Below are 10,607 nucleotides of genomic sequence, written 5' to 3'. Positions count from 1 at the left end.
TGGAAGGAGATACCGCCTGAAAGAAGCTTGGATCGCTAAATAAATTTAAAAGTCTTTTGAGATTTTTTGTTCCTACCTAAGGTAAGCAGTTACTAGCAGTTGTATCCTCCATGGCCTGTGTGAGAGTTTCTAATGCTTGACCATTACATCTGTTTCAGTTCCATAAAGTCTGTTTTCTAATTCACCAGCAGCCTCATTAGTTCTGTTAAAGGCTGAAGATTTAATGGCCCATGAAGTAGAGAGACGCATCACCTATAGCAGAGATTGTCTAAATGAGACATGGGCATCATGTGTGGGATAAATTCCTGTGGCTATTGAGAATCCCTTACAAGAATAGAACAGTGCCATGCCTGAGGTTACCAGTGTTCTGCACTGCAAAAGGGAAAAATAAAGGCTGGAAGTTAAAAGCTTTGAACTAAATGTATAAAATATGTTAGAAATTATTTATGAAATACACTGAGTGCACTGGTAGAGAGGAATATGTGATTTGGAGTCATTTAAGATCAGTCCTTCAGCTTTCTTTTTGGTCTCTTGCCTCCTCAAGAACTGTGGCAGAGCTGTGGCAGCAAAAAGGCTGCAGGGCACTGGCACCAGCAGAAACCAAGAGTGCAGGAAGAACAGTTTCTGGAAGTTTAAGGAATCTCGAGGTCTATTCAGTCTGCACAAAGGAAGTCCCTAGTGAGTAGCATCTTTTCCTCACTGTTACCATCACAAACAAAGTGTTCCAAAGCTTGGAGGCTAAAAAAGGGCGTTTAGGAAGCTCCATTGAAGCTGCAGAGCAGTTCTGAGTTAGAGTTTTACAGATATCAGAGTGCTGTTAGCAGGGAGGAGCATTGTTGCTGCTTACCAAGGTAGGAGGTTGGATCTGTTCCCTGCCACACCGAGGTAGGTTCCCATGCAAAGACAAATCATCTCCTGCCTCCTGAGCTCTGCTTTCATTTGCTCTGCAGCTGATTTGCCCTAAGCAGGATTCCTGCTGGATGTTGTAAACAACCTGGCTAGTTTCCTTTGTAGCCTGAAGAACTTCAATTTGGGGATTGTTTATTTTGGAAAAGAGAAAAAAAATCTGAAGCTTTATAAGCTGGCCTGCTCACAAGCTGCCTCGTGTATCAGCGTGAAATGGTTCTATGCACAGAGCTTTCTGCTGCCTTGGCATTTTCCAGGTTGACTCTCCTTGGTACTAAATGGTGCTCCAGAGGCATGTGAAACTCTGGAAATACACTTTCAGCCCTTGTTTTACAACTGTAAGAGTGACTCCAACCCACATGTGGACTGGTGCCTCTGTACTTCAGTTTTTCACCATCTCCAGTTCCTGCTGCTCTCTGCTGCTGCAGTTACAAGTGCAGCAATCCCCACGGGGCAGGAGAGGATGCTGTGTGTGCCATGGAATGGAGCGCAGGGAGTTTCTGCATCGAGGAGGGCGCAGGAGCTCTGTAATCCGTGTTCAGCTTTGCCTGTGAGCTCCTAATCAGAGAGGGCACAGTGTCAATTGCCCTGACCTGATTGGAACGGACAGTGAGCGTTTGCCTTCAGCCCTTTGTGCTGTACCTGGAGCAGCCAGACAGCGCCGAGCGTGTCCTGCACCGTGTGTGCCTGCTCCTGTGTGCAGCCGGGGCCTGGCTGCAATTCCTGCAGTGAGGGAGTGCTGCTGTCCTGCCTGCAGTGCTGCCCTGCCTGCAGTCAGTGAGGGAGTGCTGCTGTCCTGCCTGCAGTGCTGCCCTGCCTGCAGTCAGTGAGGGAGTGCTGCTGTCCTGCCTGCAGTGCTGCCCTGCCTGCAGTCAGTGAGTGAGTGCTGCTGCCATTCCTGCAGTGCTGCCCTGCCTGCAGTCAGTGAGGGAGTGCTGCTGCCATTCCTGCAGTGCTGCCCTGCCTGCAGTCAGTGAGTGAGTGCTGCTGCCATTCCTGCAGTGCTGCTGTCATTCCTGCAGTCAGTGAGTGAGTGCTGCTGCCATTCCTGCAGTGCTGCCCTGCCTGCAGTCAGTGAGTGAGTGCTGCTGCCATTCCTGCAGTGCTGCCATTCCTGCAGTCAGTGAGTGAGTGCTGCTGTCCTGCCTGCAGTGCTGCCATTCCTGCAGTCAGTGAGTGAGTGCTGCTGTCCTGCCTGCAGTGCTGCCCTGCCTGCAGTCAGTGAGTGAGTGCTGCTGCCATTCCTGCAGTGCTGCCCTGCCTGCAGTCAGTGAGTGAGTGCTGCTGCCATTCCTGCAGTGCTGCTGCCATTCCTGCAGTGCTGCTGCCATTCCTGCAGTGCTGCTGCCATTCCTGCAGCGCTGCTGCCATTCCTGCAGTGCTGCTGCCATGGCTGCAGCCCTGCTGCCATTCCTGCAGCGCTGCTGCCATTCCTGCAGCGCTGCCCTGCCTGCAGTGGGTGAGTGCTGCTCCATGAGCACAGGGAGGCACAGCCCTGCCTCCTGCCAGGAGAACAGCTCACAGCACAGTCTCTCCTCTGTGGTGGATTTATTTATTAATGGCTTAATTCTGCAGAATCTCTGGGGTGTGCAGGGAGGGAAGTAGGGGCAGGTCAGGAAGGGATGAGTTTCTGTAGGTGGAAGCACAGGAGGAGAATTCTGCCTCGCTGTTGTGTTCTCATAAGCTTCTTTGAGCCTGCAGAAAGATGATAATTAAGCTAGACAGAATCTTAAGCTTTTGCCTTGCCTTGCCAGCAGCACTTCAGAGTCTCCCTCTGAAAGGAGCTGTGCCTTGTGCTGGTTCTGTGCATGCTTAGCTGCTCTCACACCATATGGGTGTCCAGCAGTGCCTTTGTTTTAGTCTGACCTTGACCTTGAGCTCACAGGCTTCTGAAACTATATGGGACATGTGGACTTACCCTGGCTGTTGTAGCTACATCATCATTTTTACCTGATTTTTTTCTGCTCTCTAAATGTAGCAAATTCTAGATGTCAGAGGATTGGAGCAGTGCAAGGAATTAAATTAAATCTTTTCACTTCCAGTGCCATTGTCAAAAGGAGGAGGGGAGACTTGGATAACTGAGAAGTGTTTGGATAAACTACATCCCAGTAACAACGAGGGTTTTGCAGAGACCAAAAGCAGCAGAGCTCAGAGTGTACCTGCTTTAGTAAGTAGTAGACTAGCCTGGTACCAGTGCCTGTGCAAAGATTGCTGGCTCACATCCTTCTGCAGAGAAGGTTCTTGGGGTTTAAATAGAGAATTTGTCAGGAACAGCACCTTGACTTACGTACTGGTGAGATGGATCCCAGAGAACGAGATCTTTGGCATAGTCAGATCCTAGACCTGGTCATGCTTAAAGCTGAAAGTCAACACCTCAAATTCTGCCCAAACAGAAGGAACATTAAATTCAGCTGTGTCAGGCTGCTGCAGAGCAAAGACTCAAAAATACTTTTGAAACACAAGTGCTCTTAAATATCACTGAGGGATCATAACATTTTATCTGCTGGATTGGGTTGTGGCTGAGTTGAGCCTCAGTCAGAATTAAATTGGTTCTGTAATTCTTACTGGCATCTTTGCAGGAGAGGCCACACTGCTTTTGTGATGTGTTTGACACCTGGGTAGAAAGAAGAGGTCGTGTGTGTTGTTTTTTTAGTCTCCTGTCTTGACAAGAGTGCAGAGTTGGTTTCTGTCTGGACCTGAATAAGTCTTTGTGAAGGTTGTTAGCACCATTCTTGCTCAGAGCTACTAAAAAGAGAGGGGAAGCAGTAAGGGAAGAAAGAGAGAGATTAAAGGGGAAACCCCAGTAGGTTATAAATGCATTTTCCTCTGTGCTGGAGGTTAAATAATATTTTATGTGTGTGACAGATACTGTGATTAAGGAGCTGTTAGGCAGAATGAGAGCGGGGCAGCAAAGGGAGCAGAGATGCTTGAGGGAAAAGGATGCTAAGATGTTCTAGTGCTGAATTCTCTTGTGCATATCTACTGTGTGATATGTGGCTTTGTGTGCCTTTCAGTGGAGGAATAAAAAGGATATTCTACAGACAATTAGGGTGTTTTTCCCTTTCGTTGCTTTAGCATTTTTTCTGCCTGAGATGTGTCACTGGTTACCAGTGACATTGCTTTAGGAAACGGTCAGAGGCTCTAATCTCTGCTGCTGCTTCAAGGTCCAGGATTAGGACCTAGAATGGCGTATGATAATCTTGTACATAAATCATGGCTTTAACAAATGGAAAAGGTTTATCCTGTTTACTCTGGTGCAGGCAGACTCACTCCTCTGCATCTTGCTCAGTTTGAGGGCTCCTCAGTCACTGCAGAACCTCTGGAGTTCCAGCTGTCATCATGTACCCCTCATTCAATTCAGTGAAACCTGGGCATCAGGCTGAGTTTCAGATCAGCTCAATAAATACCTGACCTGTGCTGGGCTGTATTTCAGTGTTCCACAGGCGCCTGTCATTGCCAGAGGCTCTTCCTCACTGCCACACCAAGCTGCCTGTGTAAGCTGGGCTTCAGACAGGATGATATGCCTGTCTCGTCTCATAAGCTGTTTACTTCCACTCAATGGACAATGCCTCATTGAAGCAGCAGTAAACAGGGGCAGTGTGTGCTGTTAGCATGCACTCCAAAGCTCTGTACTTCACTCATTTAACACAACATGGGATTTAAAGCCCTCCCCGCTTCCTTTTGCAGAAGACAGTGTGTCATTCCACTTCTTCAGCTGATCCACTTCTGACAGACAGCAGTGGATAGAGCAGAAGGAGAAAAAGTAAAAAGTCTCAGTTCAGAGGCTCTTTGTCCAGATTGAAAATAAGAGAAGGTCTGGAACGTTAAAAGGTCCAGGTGAGGTGGAAATCCATGGCTGTTGAATGCTTGTGTGAGTAGTGGGATGGTCCTTGAGATCCTGTGGGGTCCAGCAGACGTAGATCCCATGAAAGAGGTGGGCATATAATTTTCCAAAAGGTCAATCACTGGAAATGTTTTACCTTCTCTCACTGAGCAGAGGAAACCATGGAGTTAACAGTGCAATGGATGCATTAAAGCAGCACACGTTGGGATGGGGTAATTATTCTAAATCCCTCCGATTCATTTGCATATGTTGGATTGGTTGGGGAGGGACCCGCTGAGTGCCGAGGTTTGTGAGGTTTGTGGGGTTTGTTCTGCCCCATGCGGGAGCCTGAGCTGTGTCCGAGCCGCCCCGCGGGCTCTGCGTGCCCTGCTCGGCGGCAGCTGATCAGAACGTGATTAGCAAAGCTGCAATTAGAGAGGAGCCAGGAGGGCAGTGGCTTACTGCAGCAAGGGTCAGCACTGCTATCTGTCAGAACAGAAATAAATATGGGATGACAAAGGGTTTAGCTGCACTCGTGTCTGGGGAGGCTGTAACTTAAATAGCCAGGGCACTGCCAGGAAGAAAATGGGAGCACTGGAACTTTAGACAGAGGGAGGGAAAAAGAGAGGAAAAAAAGAAAACCAAAACTGAGTTTTCCTCCTGACCAGATAATTTCAAAAGGGACTTTTAAAAACTTTCTAAGAGGTAAGTTATGTAGGTAAAACATTGCCTCAGGGGAATCTGGGAAAATTATTCACAGTGCAGATCCTGGAAACTGATTCACTGATACCAACCAGCGTAGTAGGGTTTGTGCAGAGGGACTTGTTCTTGGGGTTGTGGCTGCAGCCTTGGCTTTCCTCATTGGGGAAATGTGGGAAATGTGGTGAAATGGGTACCAGAGGGCAGGGAGTGAGGAGTGCCTGCTGCTGTCTGTGGGAAGGAGCAGGGACATGGATTCTGTGGGTGACACCCCAATTTCTACACACACAGCTGTACTGCAGCCAGACCTGCTGCACACCTGGGCACGGGATTTGGAGGAGCAACCTTCCACCAGGTTCTCTACCACTGCAGAATGATGTAACATTTTGCTCCTTCTTCTCCTCCTTTCCAAAAAAAACAGAGAAGAAAACTGCTGCAATCTTTCTTTCCATTGTGGGGCTTTTGTAGCCATAGCATATGAGACCAATGGGAGGTTCAAGATCTGCTTTTAGAGAAAACCTCACAGAAACAGTAACTTGTTTTTCAAGGAACAATCATTTGTCCTGAAGGTAAACCCCCAAATGTTTGAGGTGTCTGTATGTACTTAACTAAGTAAAATCTACCCATCTTGATGTTTTACAGCACTAAGAGTGCTTGTTTTGTTTTGTTCCTTAATATTCCTTTGCAATATCTGCCAAGTGTTGATTTGTGCATGACCTGTGCAGTTGTAAATCTTCTTGGTCACTTGTATTTGCTAAATGGCTTTGAGTTTCATGGATACCAGTGGGAGATAGAGGTTTTGGTACCAGGGAGGCTCTGAATGTGTGGTGGCATTGGAAGAGCCGTGTGTGGCAGTGCCAGTACAGTCCTTATGGCCCTGCTGCTTCAGGCTGATTGCCATGCTGGAAACACAACTAGGGGACAGTAATTTGGTTCATTTTGGAATCTCTGAGATAGGCTGCAGCCCAACAGGAGAGCATCTGCCTTTCTTTTTGCTGAAGAACACTGCTGGAACTTCTCTCATTAGAAAACCCATGGCTTGATTTTATTAATATGTGGTGATTTGGCTCCTTTTACCTACAGAAAATTACTTTTCAGAATAAAATGCAAGAATATTGGCTACGAAAGGAGAAAATAAAGAGTGTAATTGTGTTAATTATCAGAATACCAGACATGTAATTAATATGCCACAGGAATAAAGAGCAAATGTACTAATAGCATATAATTGGACTTAAACTACACCCTTGGTAGAAGCCTCTGCAATGGAACTGTTGTGTTTGTGCTCCTTTTCAAATTAGCAATAAGGAATAAATTAACATCCATTTTCTTGCCCGTACAAAGGCAGAATCATATTGTGGGGCCGGGTAATGAATTCAGAGAATGCCTTTACATTCCCATATGGCTCTTGGGGAGGGGAATACTCATGCACATGGCTCTTCTCCCTTGCAGGGGGAAGGCAGAGAGGAAAACCTCATTGTGTGACCAGATGTTTGCAGAATACCATGAGTCTCACGAATACGAAACATCTCTAAGCTGAGAATTGAGACACTGTCACCAGTACCTGGTGCAAATACACAAGCTGGTTTATCCACCCACCCTTTTATACCAGGTGTGTTACTGGACTGCGTTGTCAGACAGAGAAATGGGGTAGGGGCAAGACACTGAGGGACATCTCTGATAGAAGTGAGGAAAAAACTGAGTTCTTCATTCAGCAAATACTCATGTTAATAAAGCCAAATACTATTGAGGTCCTTAACAAGTATTGCTTTTCAGGTAAAGACTTGCAGGCCAGTCTCTTCAAGGTATTTCAAGGTATTTACAGTATATCTTGATTCGAGGTATTTCAAGCTATTGCAGCACTTGTTAATTTTCTCTCCCCTCTTTGTTCCCTTCTTTCCTAAATATGTAAATGGAAAGCCTAGAAATTCTTATTCAATTGTAATGCACCTGTCACCACAGTATCCAGACACCTGCCTTTTGCTTCACAGAGGTATTGTGAGAGTGCATTAATTAATGCTTGTAAGTGCTCGGAGATCCTGGGATGGAAGGTGCTAATGAGTTGTAAAATATTATAATGATGATGCAGAAAATTCAGTCTCTCTTTGTAAGGAAGGACTTGCATCTCCCCTTCATTGCTTTCATGTTTCTGGATACGTATTTGGCTACAGAAGGTAAGTCTGAGCAGGAAGAAGAATTGAACAAGGTAGAAAGATTGCTAATGCTGCTGGTTTTCTTGTGAGGGAGTTGGTTAGTTTCATGTACTTCTTTGCTTATTGAATTTTCTTTTTGTGTCTCTGATGAACCCCTACTTCAATGGCTTGTTGAGAATTCTCTGAACGTTCAGAAATGTCAGGGGAGAAGATTTTCTTCTTCACATTGCCAAGGCCTTCATTTGCATCCCCTAAATCAATTCTCATACATGATCAAAGCAGTTCTGGAAATTTTCAAGTGTGGGGAAAACCAGTCCTGTAATTTTTTCTCCTCTAAAATATACAGTCAGGTTCCAAAGCATTAAAAAATAATAATAATAAAGTCTTAATCTACTGAATCTAAAACCACTCAAGTTTTATGCCTATCTTCAGAGTGTGTGTATTGGGGACAGCAAGACTAGAAATTATCTAACTGGTTACCTGTGTGTGCTTTGTCTTCCAGCTGGCAGGGGCATTGCTCTGGCATTGTGTTGTGGAGTTTTCTTTTGAATGACCCAAAAGATGCCACTACTGCCTGTTGCCTTATGAGAGTATTCTGGGGTTTCATAGACCTTGCTGTGCAGAATTAATCCTTAATATTCACCCCAAATTATCTTTTTCTTAGCTTCATAATTGTTTGTTCTTCAGCCATGTCAGAACCAGAAAACACCAAAATTCAAATTCCCCAAATACTTCAGGGTTGTCCTATTTCCTTTTCCAGCGGGGATGGGAGCAGCTAGAGTGGTGCCGTTACAGCTTCTCATGGGCTGCTCTCTGGTTCCCTCATCTAATATTTAGCTTGGGTGTGCATGCAGCTCTCTCATGAGCTTAATTACTGCATGGTCTCTGTGGCAATCGGTCCCTTCTCAGAAGTGGTTTCAGGGCAGCTGTGATAAACTGGCGGAGGAGGTAAAGCTGGGTTTTAACTTCCCATTAAAAGAAATCATCATCTGCAAACACACTACTATGCAGACATTAATTGCACTGAGATGAAAAACAACTTGGTTCCAGACTCTTTATTTAAAGATAACCATTTTCTCAATGCAGTTCTAGACTATTTGAAATTTGGGCCCTTTTCCTTTCATCCCCCTTTAAACAAGAGTCAAGTCTAATATTCTGCACATATTCAGAATAGTTTATGATGCTGAGCTCCAACAGGCAGATCCAGATTTGATGTTGACGCACCCGAGCATGTCCTGCTGCTCCCTGTATTCAGTGTGCATTGCCTGCCTTTCAGGAGCAGGCAAATGCATTCATTTTTCCCTATCACCCAATCTTTCCTGTGCTGGCTGCTCAGCTCCACTCTGACAAGCACAATAAATGTGTCCTCCTGGGTCCTTGCAAGCCAGGCATTAGTCACACTGTGCATTTCAAGGACATCAGGCCGATAGGTTTTCAGCTGAAACAGAAAACATGTTCTGCCAGGAGCCATTTGTTCCAGTTTTGTTGCTTACCAATAAAATAAAGATCAATGGTTTTTTGGAACCGGAGAAGCAGGTCAGAGAGTAGGAGGGAGATAAGTGGTAAAATGAAGTTGCTGCAGTTAGTTCCCTGAATTTCTCTGAAATAATGGCATGTGGCATTTGGGATAGAGTGAGGCTCTCTGTCAGCGTGGGAAATGCAGTTTTCTCTGGCAGACAGGAGGAACAGGACAGCTCCTGCCTAACAGCAATCAGGACTGGTGCACAGCAGGTGCCACACCGGGTGATTGAAATCAAATTGAGTTTTGTGACACAAAATGAGAGGATGTTGTATTTGCTGCACTTCCAGAGTAAGTGCCAGTGGCACATCCATGGTGACAGGGATCAGGATTTCATGTGGCTGCCTCACCTCGTGTGCAGGGCCCTTCCTGTCTGTACCAACCTCTCAACTGCCTCTTCAAACCTCTGTCACCCAAGGAAACAAAGCCATTGAATTGATCCTAAAATACAGCCTGAAGAATTGTTTGCTTTACTGAATCAGTGCCTTAGTCACAACTGACTCGGAGGAGTTTTGCTTAGAAAGTGAAATGCCATCAATGCCTTCTCCTTCCTTGGAAATTTCCCAGTTTCAGCCTGACTGATTCAGCTGATTAATTCATCTGAGCTGGTAGTGTCATTGTGTAATAAATAAGGTTTTCTCAGACATAGCATTTCTTCTCTTAAAAGTGTCTCTTCTTCCTAATTCTGCAGAATCAGAACAATTTAAACGAGTCCTGATGGTAACACTGAAGTCCCCTTCTCACTGTGCTCCATGGTGCTCTGCTTTCTCCTGTTAAAATGTATGATATAGCCCAAGGGAAATGCAGAGCTCTTTTAAAATGTGTTTTTGCCACACCTAATGATAATTTATTTTGCAAAAAATGTTTTAATAGAGAATGTGTATGTGAATGCCGACTGGCCAGACATTCAGCCCTCTTCAGATACCTTTATTTTGACATTAAAGCTCTGTCCACAGTTAGATTCCTAATCAAAATCCAGCATTTGGGTGAGTATTGGGTATGTGTTACACCGTGTATTCATCAATGGGCAATCATCTTTCAGCTGATGAGATCTTGCCTAGCAAATCTTTGCTAATGGGGTGGTTCTTACTCGGTGTATTAGTAAGCCCAGTTGGAGAGTCACAGTGTGCTGGACAGTCCTACTCTCCATACAAAAGAAAAACACATCTTGTAGCACCCTGTCAGCTGAAGCTGCGTTGGCAGAATGTAAAGACTCAGCTCTCTGGCAACAGATGGGCTCCAGGCTTCTTCTGACATGATCTGCCATCCAGCATATGTTAGCCAGGCTGAGAAATCAAGGAGGTTTAGACTGAGGCTTTAGCTTTATTTAAAAAAAAGAAAGATGTCTTAGCTCTTGATAGAGCAGCTGCCCTACAGTCCATGGAATAAATGTGGAGCCCCTTGGCTAAGGGAGAGCTGCAGAGCACAGGATGGAACTGGGGATGTTCCCTCAGGGTACGGCTCTTCAGGGTCCTGCTCTGCTCTGCAGACACAGTGAGCTGTGAGTAAA

This window comes from Ammospiza nelsoni, chromosome 22 (assembly GCF_027579445.1).
Source record: "Ammospiza nelsoni isolate bAmmNel1 chromosome 22, bAmmNel1.pri, whole genome shotgun sequence".
Classification (NCBI taxonomy): Eukaryota; Metazoa; Chordata; class Aves; order Passeriformes; family Passerellidae; genus Ammospiza; species Ammospiza nelsoni.
The sequence above is the reverse complement of the archived record's forward strand: the minus strand, read 5'-3'. Positions refer to the sequence as shown.